Here is a 16,613-nt window from a genome sequence, read left to right on the forward strand (position 1 = left end):
GCTGAGGCTCACTGGAACACTGCAGCAGGCCTGTGACAGAAATGTTGGTGCGGGAACACGGTGGTGTGTTGAAGTGACAGGCAACTGAAAGCTCGAGGTCATTTTGATGACAGAAGTAGGTGTGCTGCAAAGCAATCACCCAGTCTGCATTTTGTCTCACCAATGTAGGGGACGGCGCACTGTGAACAGCGAATACAGTAGACTAGATTGGTAAAGCACAGGTAAAACGCTGCTTCACTGGGAAGGTGTGACTGGGGCCTTGGATGGTGAGAAGGGGAGAGGTAAACGGACAATGATTACACCTTCTATGATTGCAGGAGAAGGTGCCGTGAGAGTGTGAAAAGTCATTGGAAGTGGAGGAGGATTGAACCAGGACGTCCCAGAGGAAACGGCCCCTGCAGAATGCTGACAAGGGGGGGAGGGGAACATGTATCCAGTGGTGGTATCCCACTGGAGGTAATGGAAATGGTGGTTTACAAACCTTTGGGTGTGGAAGCTGGTGGGATGGTAAGTAAGGAGCAGGGGGACCCTATCATTGTTGTGGGAGGGTGGAGAAGGGGTGAGGGCTGAAGTGCGGGAGATGGGTTGGAGACAGCTGAGGACCCTGTCAACAACGGTGGTGAGGATTCCTTGGCTGAGGAAAAGGATGGACATTTCTGTGGCCTTCTTCTGGAAAGTGGCATCATCGGAACAGATATGACAAAGACAGCAAACCTGGGAGAATGGGATGGCGTTCTCACATGAAGTAGAGTGTAGGAATGTACAGTCACAGCAATTTCAGCCAAGGACAAACTTCAAAATGTAGGCATACATCTCATACTGGTTGCCAAAGTACAGCCACGTTCCTTGTGACTCCCAAAACTGTCAGTTTACAACCAGCTGGGAGAGTCGGGTTTGCCCTCTATCCTCCCCATAGCTGCCTTTACTTCGTTCATCTCTTCCTGGTCATGCTGTCACCCAGTAAAAGGTGAAAATTACACAGTATGGGGTTTCTGATAATCTCAAGTACATACTTACAGTTAAAGGTGTACTTACAGCGAGAACATGTGAACATATTATGATACGATTGGATATTATATTCATGTGTATTAGTTTGAATATGATTGGATAATATAGTCATGTGTACTAACTTGAAATGTGGACAATGTGAACAGTTGAATAACGATATGGATGAGTGAATGTGTAACTTTTTCATTGGAAATTGTTATCTGTAGAAATAGTTGATTGGAAGTTTGTAATTGTGAGCTGAACGCCATCTTTTCATATATACATCTCCCATACATGCATGAATAAATAAACATTTAAACCAAGAAACCTGAGTCCTGTCTGGTTTAAAGAGGGAGTACAGGGTTAAAATCCCCTTTTCACCCACTACCACCCTTTCTAACTGTACACGGGGACCAGCTGGAGTGAATGTATCTGCGCTGGCAGAGATTGTATTGGAATAAGTGCTTCCCACTGGTGCACACACTGTTACAACTGCCTTCCATCCAATATGGCCGACTGCTGAGAAAATTAGGACCCATGACAGCTTCCTCCCTTGAAGTACTGTCAGGAAATGGTACTATGTCTGGGTGCTGAAATTCCTGCCCCATAAAGGCTTCTAAAAAATTGCTAAGAAGGAAGTCCATGGAATATGAGAACACAACACCAGGAATACAAGAACAACTTCTAAAAGATTTTACAAACAAAGAAGGAGGAAAGAAGTAGCTAAAGCCAATATTGGTCCTTTAAAGGCCAAGCCAGTAGAAATTATCAAAGGAAAAGAACAAACAACAGAGATATTGAAGAAATATAGTTTGTTCTTTATGCCCTCCTGGTGACTTATAGACATGACATAGGTATACAGAAATAGAAGGTAATCAGACAGCTAATTACAGTGAAGTACGTAAAGTAATTAATAGTATCTGAGTAAAATTATTAAAGAAATTTAAAGAACAAAAAGCTCCAGGACATGATGGTATGTACCCTCCAGTTTGAAAGAAGTAGCTGCAGAGAAATTGAATGTACTTTCCACTTTAAAAAAATAAAGTGTTTGCAATTTTCCAAAATTGCCTAGATTCTACAATAACCTCAGAGGATTTGAGGTTAAAAAATGTCACACTGATATGGAAAAAAAGGCAAAACAGAGAATACTGGAAACTGCAGGCTTGACTTCCTGACATGAGTCATCAGGAAACTACTAGAATCTCTTATTCAGGAGGTCTTAACAATATGCTTAGAAAATCATACATGATTGAGCAAAGTTAAAATGGTTTTATAAAAGGGAAGTTTTGGATGACAATATTTTTTAGAGCTTTGGGAATGTAAAATATGTGGTAGATTAATGGAAACTAATGGATGTAGTACACATGGATTTCCAAATGCATTTGATATAACCACACAAAAAGTTAATAAACAAAATTAAGTCTCATAGAGTTGGCAGTAATATATTATCATGTATCAAGGATAATAAGGGAGCACAAGAGTACGCATGAAAGGCATATCTGCAAGTTGACAAGTTGTAACCAGTGAAGTGCCACAAGGGCCAGTATTGGGTCTCAGTTATTTACGATCTATATCAATGACTTAGAGGAAGATAAAGAAAATAAAATATCTATGCATAGCTAGGTGGGAATGCAAACTGTGAGGAAGGCAAAAAGATGCTGTCCAGAAACATGGACTGTTGAACTTTTTTTCTTTATTCACTTATGAGGCATGAGGTTAGCTGGCTTGGCCAACATTTATTGCCCATCCCAAGCTGCCCTCGAGAAAGTGATGGTGAGCTGTCTTCTTATGCTGTCATGATAGACAATAAGGTGACAGGTAGGAAATATGAGGAAGTCTGAGGTGGTTCACTTTGAGATTAGGAATAGGAAAGTAGATTTTTAGAAAATGTGTGAAAATTTTAAATGTTGCTGTTGAAAGACAATTGATTGCATTCATTTAAGAAACACAAAGTTAGCACGTAGGTACGGTGAGACGTTAGGGGGACAAACAGGATGCTGGCTTATATTACAAGATGAAGAAAATCTTGTTACAATTTGATACATTTGGAATACTGTGCATAGTTTTGTTCTTCATTTTGTCAGTGGTTAATAATTCTAGGAATTTTCTGCTCCAGAGGCTTATAGACAGTCCATTGTTGAATATATTTAAGACTGACATAGACAGTTTATTTTTGACTATCTGTGAATTAAGGGATATTGGGAATACAAAGGAAAGTGGAGTTGAGGCAAAAGACCAGACGAATCATATTGATTGCTAGAAATGCTCAAGGAGTTGGATGGTCCACTTTTGTTCTTAGTTGTCATGTTGGAAGTGACGGTCCATTCTTGGTGATAGACATTGAAGTCACCTCCCCAAAATAAATTATGTGTCATGAGTGCCTCTCCTACATGAAATTCACTATATCAGGAGTACTGATTCATTCACTGAGGGAGGCTACTAACTGGTAATGCGGAGGAAATTTTCTTGCCAGTATTTTCCTTGATGTCATGTGAGGCCATGTCATGGCCCCCAAAGTAAATGTTGACAATTCCTAGAGACAATCCCACTTGACTGCATAGCACTGTACCTTTACCTCTAATGGGTATATTCTGCTGGTGAGAAGTACTATACCCTGGGATAGTGATGGAAGAATCTGAACCATTGGTTGTATAGTATGATTCAGTGACTATCACTAAATCAACTTTTCTCTTGACTAATCTGTGGAATATCTTTTCCTAACTTGACACAAGTTCCAGGATTTTATTGAGAAGGACTTTGAAGAGCTTATCTTTGTTATGTCCAAACTCAGTAACTCTAAGTTGTTTCCAAGTTGTTTGTCTGGTTTTATTGTGCTTTTATGTAGCAGTTTGACACAACTGACTGACTTTCTTAGCCACTTCAAATTCATTTGCTGTGGTTTTGGAGTCACCTACTGGACAAACTTAGTAAAGGCTGTAAATTTTCTTCCTTAAAGGCATTATGAACAATTGGGTCATTCCATAACCATCATACTAGTGGTTGTTCTTTAATTCCAGAGTAATTTAATTAACTGATTCTCTAAATGTCATATAGGATTTGGAAACCTGCTTTTGGATCATCAGTTGCTCCCTAACAAAACCACAATACTACCATGCAGAGCACCACCATCACCCAGAGTAATCAACACATGGAATGTAATTCTTGAAAAAATAATTTTGGCAAACACTCTAAATGCTGAAATTAGTGGGAGGTTGTTCTGGATTGATATAATGTGATGGGCTGAATGGCCTTCCTATTAGGTATCTTGTGAATTTCTGCATAGATCTATCCTCCTTCTTGGTGATGGCAAGATGGCTCAGTGGTTAGCACTGCTGCCTTGCACTGCCAGGGACCTGGATTCAATTCCAGCCTCAGCTGACTGTCTGTGTGAGGTTTGTACATTTTCCCTGTGTCTGCTGTTTTTATCCCACAGTCCAAACATATGCAGGTTAGGTGGATTGTTCATGCTAAATTGTCCTTAGTGTCCAGCGACGTGCAGACTAGGTTGACTAGATGTGGGAAATGCAGGGTTATATTTACAAAATGGTGGGTCTGGGTGGACTTGATGGGCCGAATGGCCTGCTTCCACATTATAGGCATTCTGAATCTATACGGTTTACCACATCTGTTTTCTGAAGAAGGGGCTAGACCCGAAGCATCAGCCTTCCTGCTCCTCTGATGCTGCTTGGCCTGCTGCGTTCATCCAGCTCTACACCTTGTTATCTCTGAAACCTGAAAGGATGTTTTTAGCATATATAAGTGAGTGTGCAGTGCCACCATGTGAAAGAATAGTGCATTACATCTGCTATTCTCCACAGGGTGGTCTAATCTGTACTGCTAGCAAAGTTTCTTTTGGCAGATAGTAAGAATTGCTGATGCTGGAGTCAGAGACAATACAGCGTGGAGCTGGAGAGAAACAGCAGGCTGGAGACACACAGCATCAGGGGAGCAGGAAAGTTGGTGTTTCAGGTCAGGACCCTTCTTCAGAAATGGGGACTGGGAAGGGAGCTGGGATAGAGAGAGGAAGGGTGGGGCGGGGGGGGGGGGGGTGGGGGGGGGGGGGGTGGGGATTGGTCAGTGGGATGGGTGGGGTGGATAGGAGGGGAAGAAGATGGACAGGTTGTGTCAGGTCAGGGAGGTGGGGATGAAGAGGAGGGTTGGACATGGGATGAGACCGGGGGTGGTGAGATTTTAAAACTGATGAATTCCATGTTCAGCCCATCGGGCTGTAGGCTCCCGAGGTGGAATATGAGGTGCTGTTCCTCCAGTTTGCACGTGGCACTGGAGGAGGCTCAGGATGGGCATGTTTCTTTTCATGCTTTTATGAGATTTGGGTGCAACTTACTGGGCCAGCATTTGTTATTCAACCTTTGTTACCTTTTACAACTGAAAAGGTGGTGTTGATTTGCCTTCTTGAGCCACTACAGTTTATATGGTGTAGGTATGCCTACAATGCTGTTAGGAAGGGAATTCCAGGATTTTGACACAGTGGCATTTAAGGAACGATGATATAATCACAAGTCAGGATGGTGAATGGTTTGAGAGGAAACGGCAGGTAACTGTGTTTGTGGGAAGAGGAATAGAATTGATAGCATGGGTAATTGAATGTGGTGCTTCTGAAACAGAAAGAAAATGCTAAAAATACTGGTCAGATTGCACAGTATCTGTGGGGAGGACATGTTAATGGTCAGGACTTTCCAGGCCCTTTGAGAATGAGGTCAAAGGCTGGAGGGCTGGCAAAATAGTGTGGAAGGTCATTGGGTGAAATGCCTGTCGTCTTCCTGCCAACATGCCATTTGTGTCATTTTACCAGAGGCAGGAATGATGGCAGAGATACCAAGGTGTAGAGCTGGATGAACACAGCAGGCCAAGCAGCATCATAGGAGCAGGAAGGCTGACGTTTCGGGTCTGGACACTTCTTCAGAAATGGGAATGATGGCAGACTGCCTACCAGCTGAAAGCCCATTTCAGCTACTTTAGAGGATAAATGAGACCTACACTCCACCTCAGCTGGCTTAGCACCTGAGGTCTTTGAGTGGCCTTGGGGAAAAGCACAGAGCATTCTATTTTGAACAGCTTTGCCTGTGTGGGCACCTCAGCAGCAATTGGAGCCATATGCTGTAGTTGCCGCCTCCTCTTGTCAGGACCTGTCTGTCTGCAGTAACCCCAGGCCCTGCTTACCTGTCACTGAAGGTGCACATTTTGAAGTGTGCTCTTTCTTCAGCTGCAGCCCTATAGTGGCCATGGCTCTACTGCTGAGGCTGCTGTGTTTTCAGCCTCTGATTACACTCAGTAGTGTCTTCCATTCTGTTCCTCTTGGGCCTGGCATTCTCTTCCTTCTCAGGCTTTGTTTGTCTCCTGGATGGGATGACACTGGCAAAAGTAATTGTCTCTTCATCAGTAGTTACCCCGAGAAGATGCTGGTGATCCTTCTGCCCGAATTTCTACAGTCCAAATACTGATGCTGCTTGGTAGACAATTCAGAATTGTGATCTAGCATCCAGGAAAAAATGGGAATATATGTGTCAACATGTTCTGTGACTCAGAGGGAAGATAAACAAATGAGTAGAGCCTGTAAAACCTGTTCTGTCACTCATTTAGATCTTAGCTGATTTGTGTAAAGGGAATAATATCTTTATTCTGCATCACTGTTGTTAACTGAAATGATGTCTTTTTACCAGCAGCTGTGTTTGCATTAAATTCTTGTGTCTATTGCTGAAACCCAAAAAAAAATCTTGACTCTATGACAAGCTACTTAGCATGTACTGAGCATGGAAAGCTATTTCAAATATCGCACTTCAGGGCTCGGTAGCTGTTCATTTTATACATTAATGATTTGGATTTGAACATGGGGGACACGAGGGAAATTTGCAGATGACACAAAAATTGGCCATGTAGTGGATAGTGTAGAGTGTAGCTGGAAGCTCCAAAATGATATAAATCAGTTGGTGGGGTGGGCAGAAAAGAGGCAGGTGGAGGTCAACTTTGATAAGTATGTTTAGGGAGATCGAACAGTAAAAGGTAATATGCGATAAATGGGAATATATTGACAGGGTTAGATGAAGTGGCAGATCTTGACATGCAAGTGCACAGCTCCCTAAAAGTAACAGTAAAGGGAGGTAAAGTTGAAAAGAAGGCAGATGTAATGATCTCCTTCATTGGCAGAGGTATAGAATACAAAAGAAGGGATAGAATGATGAAACTGTACAAGACACTGTGAGGTCACAACTGGGGGCAGCTTGGGGTCAGCACGGTGGCTCAGTGGTTAGCACTGCTGCCTCACAGTGCCAAGGACCTGGATTCAATTCTACCCTCGGGCAACTGTCTGTGTGGAGTTTGCACATTCTCCCCCTGTCTGCATGGGTTTCCTCTGGGTGCTCCGGTTTCCTCCCACAGTCCAAAGATGTGCAGGCTAGGTGGATTGGCCATGCTAAATCATCCATAGTGTTCAGGGATGTGTAGATTAGGTGGGTTATAGGGGGATGGGTCTGGGTGGGATGCTCTGAGGGTCAGTTGTTGGACTTCTTGGGCCAAAAGGCCTGTTTCTACATTGTAGGGATTTTATGGAGTGGAGGAATATGATTGTAGCTACATGGAGAGTTTGGATTTTTTTCCTTGGAACAGAGAAGGCTGAGAGGTGACATGATTGAGGTATAAGTAATTGTGAGGGGCAGAGATAGAGTAGACAGGGGGAACTAGTTTCCCTTGGCAGAAAGTTCAAAAACCAGGGGTCATTGATTCAAGCTAAGTGACAGAAGGATTAGAGCGGATGAAAGGAAAAATATGTTGATGCAGAGGGTGGTGGGTGAATGAAATTCACTGCCTGAGTTGTGGGGGATGCAGACACCCTGAACTGTTTCTAAAAGTAGTTGGATGCCACATTAAATGCTGTAAGCTGCTGGGCTATGAGCCATATGCAGGAAGATGGGATTAGAAAGGCCGTCTGGGTGTCTTTGGGTCAGCACAGACAAGATGGGCAAAATGGCCCCCTTCTGTGCTGTATCATTTCTCTGATTTATGAATAAGAGGAGTTATGACACAATGACATCGGATCACAAGAAACTGGCCCCTGAGGTGTAAGGCTATATCAACCTATCGTCTCTTACAGAGCAATGTAAATGGTTAGATTTAATAAAGGCTGTTAATATCACTCATAACAGAATAGACATCATACCTCTACACAGTGACAAGACCCATTGAACTGGAGGCAAGCAGCAGTAAGAATCTGAAGTGAAACCCAGCAAAAGCAGTGTTGGAGGTAAATTGCTCAACAACCTGAACCAAGAAATCCTAGGAAATACCTGAAGAGAAGCTCAGTGGTGACAGGGACTAGTGGGTGATGGATGTTATGGTCTACTTAGGCACTAAGCTGTGATTCGGCTATCCCATACAAAGACTGAAAAAACGCAGCAGAAGGCACATAGCAGAGAAGCAACAACTAACAAGAATAAAAAATGGCCAAAATGAGTAATGAATTTCTCTAGATCAGAAAGTTTTGCAATATAAGAGAAACCTCCGCAAGAATGCAGAGAGAAAAGACCTGTGTAATATCTTAAAAGGAAAGGAAACAAAAGAAGCAGTTCAGTTACCATATCCCTCATTGCAAATAGACTGAGGATGGATCCTCTTAAGACTGTGAAGGACGACTAGCCTGTGTGTTCTGTACAATGGCATCAATGATTTACAGGACACAGAGATAGTAGGAACTGCAGATGCTGGAGAATCCGAGACAACAAGGTGCAGGGCTGGATGAACACAGCAGGCCAAGCAGCATCATAGGAGCAGAGAGGCTGACGTTTCGGGCCTAGACCCTTCATCAGAAAAGGGGGAGGGGAAGGGGGTTTTGAAATAAATAGGGAGAGAGTGGGAGGCGGATAGAAGAGGGATAGAGGAGAGGATAGGTGGAGAGGAAACAAACAGGTCGAAGAGGCGGGGATGGGGCCAGGAAAGGTGAGTGTAGGTAGGGAGTTAGGAAGGGGATAGGTCAGTCCAGGGAGGATGGACAGGTCAAGGGGGTGGGATGAGGTTGGTCGGTAGGAGATGGAGGTGCGGCTTGGGGTGGGAGGAGGGGATAGGTGGGAGGAAGAACAGGTTAGGGAGGCAGGGACGAGTTGGACTGGTTTTGGGATGCGGTGGGGGGAGGGGAGATTTTGAAACTTGTGAAATCCACATTGATACCATTGGGCTGCAGGGTTCCCAAGCGGAATATGAGTTGCTGTTCCTGCAACCTTCGGGTGGCATCGTTGTGGCACTGCAGGAGGCCCAGGATGGACATGTCGTCTGAGGAATGGGAGGGGGAGTTGAAATGGTTCGCGACTGGGAGGTGCAGTTGTTTGTTGCGAACCGAGCGTAAGTGTTCTGCAAAGCGGTCCCCGAGTCTCCGCTTGGTTTCCCCGATGTAGAGGAAGCCACACCGGGTACAGCGGATGCAGTATACCACATTGGCAGATGTGCAGGTGAACATCTGCTTGATGTGGAAAGTCTTCTTGGGGCCTGGGATGGGGGTGAGGGAGGAGGTATGGGGGCAGGTGTAGCACTTCCTGCGGTTGCAGGGAAAAGTGCCGGGTGTGGTGGAGCTGGAGGGGAGTGTGGAGCGGACAAGGGAGTCACGGAGAGAGTTGTCCCTCCGGAAAGCAGATAAAGGTGGGGAGGGAAAGATGTCTTTGGTGGTGGGGTCGGATTGCAGATGGCGGAAGTGTCGGAGGATGATGCGTTGGATCCGGAGGTTGGTGGGGTGGTACGTGAGGACGAGGGGGATTCTTTTTTGGTTTTTATTGCGTGGACGGGGTGTGAGGGATGAGGTGCGGGAGATGTGGGAGACACGGTTGAGGGCGTTCTCGACCACCGAGGAGGGGAAGTTACGGTCCTTGAAAAACGAGGACAACTGAGATGTACGGGAGTGGAATGCCTCATCCTGGGAGCAGATGCGGTCGAGGCGAAGGAATTGGGAATAGGGGATAGCATTTTTGCAGGAAGGTGGGTGGGAGGAGGAGTATTCTAGGTAGCTGTGGGAGTCGGTGGGCTTGAAATGAATATCGGTTTCGAGGTGGTTGCCCGATATGGAGACAGAGAGGTCCAGGAAGGGGAGAGAGGTGTTAGAGATGGTCCAGGTAAATTTAAGGTTGGGGTGGAAGATGTTAGTGAAGTGTATGAACTGTTCGAGCTCCTCGTGGGAGCACGAGGCGGCACCGATACAGTCATCAATGTAACGGAGGAAGAGGTGGGGTTTAGGGCCGGTGTAGGTACGGAAGAGGGATTGTTCCACGTAACCTACAAAGAGGCAGGCGTAGCTTGGGCCCATGCGGGTACCCATGGCTACCCCCTTTGTCTGTAGGAAGTGGGAGGAATTGAAAGAGAAGTTGTTGAGTGTGAGGACGAGTTCGGCTAAGCGGATGAGGGTGTCAGTGGAGGGGGACTGGTCGGGCCTGCGGGACAGGAAGAAGCGGAGGGCCTTAAGGCCATCTGCATGGGGAATGCAGGTGTAGAGGGACTGGACGTCCATGGTAAAGATGAGGTGTTGGGGACCGGGGAATTGGAAGTTCTGGAGGAGGTGGAGGGCGTGGGTGGTGTCACGGACATAGGTAGGGAGTTCCTGGACCAAGGGGGAGAAAATGGAGTCGAGATAGTTGGAGATCAGTTCGGTGGGGCAGGAGCAGGCGGAGACAATGGGTCGACCAGGGCATTCAGGTTTGTGGATTTTGGGAAGGAGATAGAAGCGGGCAGTGCGAGGTTGGGGAACGATGAGGTTGGAGGCCGTGGGTGGGAGGTCACCTGAGGTGATGAGGTTGTGGATGGTTTGCGAGATGATGGTTTGGTGCTCAGGGGTGGGGTCATGATCAAGGGGGCGGTAGGAGGAGGTGTCGGAGAGTTGGCGTCCGGCCTCAGCGATGTAGAGGTCAGTGCGCCATACTACAACTGCACCTCCCTTGTCCGCGGGTTTTATGGTGAGGTTGGGATTGGAGCGGAGGGAGCGGAGGGCTGCACGTTCTGCGGGGGAGAGGTTGGAGTGGGTGAGAGGGGTGGAGAGGTTGAGGCGATTGATGTCTCGACGGCAGTTGGAGATGAAGAGGTCGAGGGAGGGTAGGAGGCCTTGGGGTGGTGTCCAGGAGGAGGGGGTGTGTTGGAAGCGGGAGAAGGGGTCAGTAGAGGGAGGGTTAGGTTCACGGTTAAAGAAGTAAGCGTGGAGGCGGAGGCGGCGGAAAAACTGCTCTATGTCCAAGCGTGAGCGGTATTCGTTGATCTGTGGGTGGAGGGGGACAAAGGTGAGCCCTTTACTGAGGACTGACCGTTCGTCCTCAGTAAGGGGTAGGTCTGGGGGGATGGTGAAGACTCGGCAGGGCTGGGTGCAGGACACTACTGCTTTATGCCTCAGTACAAAGCTGTTTTGCTGTATGTGATCAGCACTGACACTATTCTTGTCAGGCAAGGTATAGCAAATGAAACTGCAACATACGAAGAAGTAATTAAAGCTTTTCACTCCTTTTTTAGTTCAAAGTGAAACCACACTATAGAGCTGGCAAAGTTTAATCAGCGCAGCCAGGAGCCGGGGAAACAACTTCTTTACAAATAAATTGTACCATCTTATGGATAATTGCCAATATAGAAAATTGAATGAACAACTCATAAGAGATGATACAGTGAAGCTGTATCAGAACTTTTATAGTCTAAAGAAGACCTAGTGCTGTTTCAAGCAGTAGCTTGCCCAACAGCCTGAACTTTTAACAAGGTTACTTGTGGTATGCCTGTCTAAAAGATCAAATTGGATGTAATCCATAGTGAGTTGGTAAGTTAGATACAAAATTGCCTTGGCCACAGAAGACAGAGGGTGGTTGTGGGTGGAGGTTTTTCTGACTAGAAGTCTGTGACCAATAGTTTTCTGAAAGAATCAGTGGTGGGACTTCTGCTGTTTGTAATATATAAAAATGATTTTGATGAAAATTTGACTGATTAGTAAGTTTGTAGATGACACAAAAATTGTGGATAAGTTGTCCACAAAAGATTGTGGATAGTGACAAAAGATATTAAAGGATTCAGCAGGATATAGATCAGCTGGAAAGTTGGGCAGTCAAGTGGCAAATGGAGTTTAATCCAGACAAGTGTGAAGTGATGAATTTTGGGAGGTCAGATGCAAGAGGAAAGAATTCTGTAAATGGATGGACCCTTAGGAGTATTGATATACAGAGGGATCTTGGGTCCAAGTCCATAGCTCCCTGAAAGTGGCAATATAAGTGGAGAGGTGGAAAAAAAGGCTTATGTTGTGCTTGCCTTCATTGGCTGCGGCGTTGAACACAAAAATTGGCAAGTCATATTGCAACTGTATAAGACTTTGGTCAGGCTGCATTTGGAGTACTGTCCACATTTCTGGTTGTCGCACAAAAGGAAAGATGTGGAAGTTTTAGAAAGGGTGCAAAAAAGGTTCACCAGGACAATGCCTGCATTGGAGTGTATTAGCTACAGGGAGAGGCTGGATAAACTTGGATTGTTTTTGCTAGACTGTCAGAGACTGAAGAGTGACCTAATAGAAGTATATAAAATTAGAAGAAGAATGATTAGGGTCGATATTCAGAGTATCTTTCTGAGGGTGAAAATGTAAAAAACTACAGATCATAAGTTTAAGGCAGAGCAGAAAAGTTTAAAGGAGATGTAAAAGGAACTTTTTTTAAACAGAGGGTAGCAGGTGCCTGAAAAGCACTGCTTGGGGAGGTGGAAGAAGCAGATACAAAGTTTAAGAGGCATTTAGACAGATGCATAAATAGATGCATACAGACCATATGTAAGCAGATGGGATTAGTTTAGAATAACATCATGGTTGGCACAGACATAGTGAGCCAAAGGGCCTGTTTTTGACCTGTATTGTTCCATGTTATATGTAAGTTTAGGTGAACAAAATAGATATCTTCTCAAGGGGACAGAGGAATTTCCAGGAGTCATCCCACTGACTCTGACATAGTCCGCTTTGTTAATCTGTAGGCTCTAATGTGTCAGGAATACAACAGCTATGAGGCAAACAGCTGCCATTGCTTTGTGTATGTGTTGAGTCAGGAGACTCCTCGTCAGCATCAAACCTGCCTGGCCACCGATACTGATTGTCACGCATGCCATAAGGTGAGCCAATTTCAGGCAGTTTATCAAAGTAGCAACAGGAAATTTCAACTTGCAACAAGAAAGTTTCAAAACACACCAACTCAGCTTGCAGCTGCCCAAGAAGAAGATGCTTTCAAGGACCGAGAGACTTTCTTTTTGGGAGAAGTGGTAGTTCAACAATGGCAAGTAGCTATGGTAAAGATATTTAGGCCAAAAGAGATGTTTATGGTCAAATAGAATCATGCCCACATTCAATGTTCAGAAATTATTATTTTACAAAAAAAAAACAGCCTACAGCTGAAACTCGGCAACAATCCATGAGAAGCCCCCAAACCTTCTCATATTGAAGGTAACAGGAATCAAACAGTTTTAGAGTGTATCTCTGTATCAGTGTGTTTGCTTTCATTTTGTTCATTTTGGTTTTATTCTCATAGTTCTCGTTTTTGCTTTTGAATGGCTATTCGTCAGTATTCTCCCATTCCCACCTCCTCTAGACGCATCTTTTGTTTTTCTGCTTGTTTTCATTAGTGAAATTCACCATCAACGTTTTGGTTATTCAATTTTTCCTGTCTTCTACCCTGCAAGAGCCCTTCCCTTTAGTTCTGTTTCCACCCTAACGCGACCCAGTTCCTTCACCCATTTAAAACTTATTGAATTTCTAACTTATCCCAGTTCAGCTGAATCTCACTTAAGCATTAACTCTGTTCTGTCTTCACAGATGCTGGTTGACCTTTTGAATATCCCTTGCATTTTATATTTCTGAGATCCAGCATTTGCATTTCTTTCCTTTTAAAATAGTCATCATGATCTTTAAATATCCCAGTGGCCTGGCTCAAGTCCAGTTCTACAGACCTCCAACAGATCTATACTCTTCCAATTCCAATCACCTGAGCACCCCGAATTTCAATCACCACCATTGGTACTGTCTTCTGCAACATAGGGCCAAAGTTCTGGAATTCCCTGTACCTACCCCGCCCTCCCCCCACCCCGCCCCCCAAATCTCTCCTCCTCTCTACCCACTTTTCTTCCTTTAAGACACACTTTAAAACCTACCTTGTTCATGAAGTGTTTGGTCACCTGCCCATATATCACTTTATGCAGTTTGATGTTATATTTTGTTTTCTAATGCATCTATGTAGCACCTTGTGACGTTTTGTTACATTAAACATGCTGTATAAGTAGAAGTACAGTCAATACAGTATCATGGACTTTATTAATAAAGCATAGAGCATAAAGGCAAGGAGAAGTATAAACCAGTATAAGACATTTAGAGTCAAAGAGTCATACAGCATGGAAACAGACCCTTCGGTCCAACTTGTCCATGCTGACCAGGTTTCCCCAAACTGAACTAGCCCCATTTGCCTGCATTTAGCCCACATCCCTCCAAACCCTTACTATTCATGTACCCTTCCAAATCTCTTTTAAATGTTGTGACCCTACCTGCATCTACCACTTCTTCTGGCAGTTCATTCCACATACAAACCACCCTCTGTGTGAAAAAGTTGCCCCTCAGATCCCTCTTATATCTTTCTCCTCTCACTTTAAAAATATACCCCTTAGTTTTGAACTCTCCCACCCTAGGGAAAAGACCTTCACTATTCACCTTATTTATGCCCCTCATGATCTTACAAACCTCTTTAAGGTCACCTCTCAAACTCCTATGCTCCAGTGAAAAATGTCTCAGCCTATTCAGCCTCTCCTTATAACTCAAACTCTCCAGTAGTGGTAACATCCTTATATATCTTTTCTCCACCCTCTCTAATTTAATAAGATCCTCAGCTGAGGAGTTGTGAGCCATTTTGTCTGCTACACAATAGGCAGAATATGAATGCATTGGAAACAGTCCAGAAGAGATTTACGAGACTGGTTCCAGGGATGAGAAACTTCAATTATAAGGTTAGATTAGAGAGGTTGGGATTGATCTCCTTGGAGTGAAGCAAGCAAAGAAGTTTTCAAAACCATGAGAAGGCTGGATTGAGTAGATGGGGAGAAACTATTCCCCTTCATAACTGGATCGAGATCTAGAGGGTACAGATTTAAAGTGATTTGGAAAAAACCCAAATGTGATTTGAAAAAAAAACATTTTCACATGAGTGGTTAGTGTATGGAATGCATGGATTAGAAATGTAGTGGAGGCAGGTTCAATTGAGGTACTCAAGAGCACATTATATGATTATTTAAATAAAACAAATGCTGAAGACTGTTGTGAAAGATAGGAGAATGGCAGCAAGTCATGATGCTCATTTGGAGAGCTGGTTCAGACATGATGAGCCAAATAGATTCCTTCTGCACCAGAGCACCTCTGTGATTCTGTTATTGTTGTTGTTTGGGAATTATTACAGACACAGTTTCTGAATACATATGAAGAACAAGGATTGGATTTTTAAATATGTAACTAATGCATTGTGCAACATGTGTTGAATTTCACTACTTAGTGCATGCTACTCTGGACTTATGATATTTTTATTCTCAAACAATGTGAAATCAGATGGTGAAAACTACTACAATTCCCACAGTTAGCAGCACTTACATAATGCAGATGAATTCCAGATAATAGTAACACTTTAGAATGGAAGTTTACTGGTTATGGTGGAATAAAAAGGCTGCAGTGGGGAAGAGTAGTACACTTGTGTGTTGCACAATTTATATCATATGTACTCTATTCTTAAAAAAGGTGCGTACAAATAACGCATCATAAAATACACAATTGTTGTTTCTATGTATTCATTTATTTTACATTACAGCTATAGTCATCAAATATCTGTAAAATGAAGCAACTGCCTTCAGTTCCATTGGAAACATAAGACAATATATTAAATAAAACTATCATTATATACAAACTTTGTTTAATGTTTGTGAGGGTCTGTCCATTGTCAATATTTACAAGATTCTGCATTTCTCTTTGAAATTATTTATCTTCTTCATGTCTTTTAAGAATATGTTCATAACTGCATCTTATCAACACACTGTTAAAGTGATTTTATTTTCAAGTAGTTATTACATTATGCACACATTCCATAGTCACTTCGATTTGTAAATAATTTTCACTGATGATTGCAATACTATTGTAATTAATGTGCCAAATTTTCAAACACTTTTCCTCTGAAAATTGTTTCCTGTGATTTATACCAACTCGCTAGACCAATCCTAGACTCAGGTGAAGTACTATTTGTGTCAGTTTTTCCTTATACTAGAGGTAGGGTAGGAAAGGAGCATTTTATCCAGCTATCAGAGTTATACAACCTGATTCAAGTGACACAATCTGACAAGTGAATTGAACCCAAGAAAATGTGATGACCTGTCAAGATTGTCAACTATTGGGGCGGACAGATTTTTAGTGTTGTTCTTGGTGGCTACATTAGATATTTTTCATTGGCATTTCTCTCAAACACAGAAAGCATATAAATTGGTAGTGATACCAAATAGTTTACTGAGGAAATCCCCAAGTAGAGAAAAGAATCTTAAGTTTTGATGCAGTTATTTTTTTCTGTAAAGTGTCCCAAAGGAAATATATACATTTAATTTACAAGTCCACTAATTGT

Source organism: Rhincodon typus, chromosome 11 (assembly GCF_021869965.1).
Source record: "Rhincodon typus isolate 14 chromosome 11, sRhiTyp1.1, whole genome shotgun sequence".
In the NCBI taxonomy this organism is placed as follows: Eukaryota; Metazoa; Chordata; class Chondrichthyes; order Orectolobiformes; family Rhincodontidae; genus Rhincodon; species Rhincodon typus.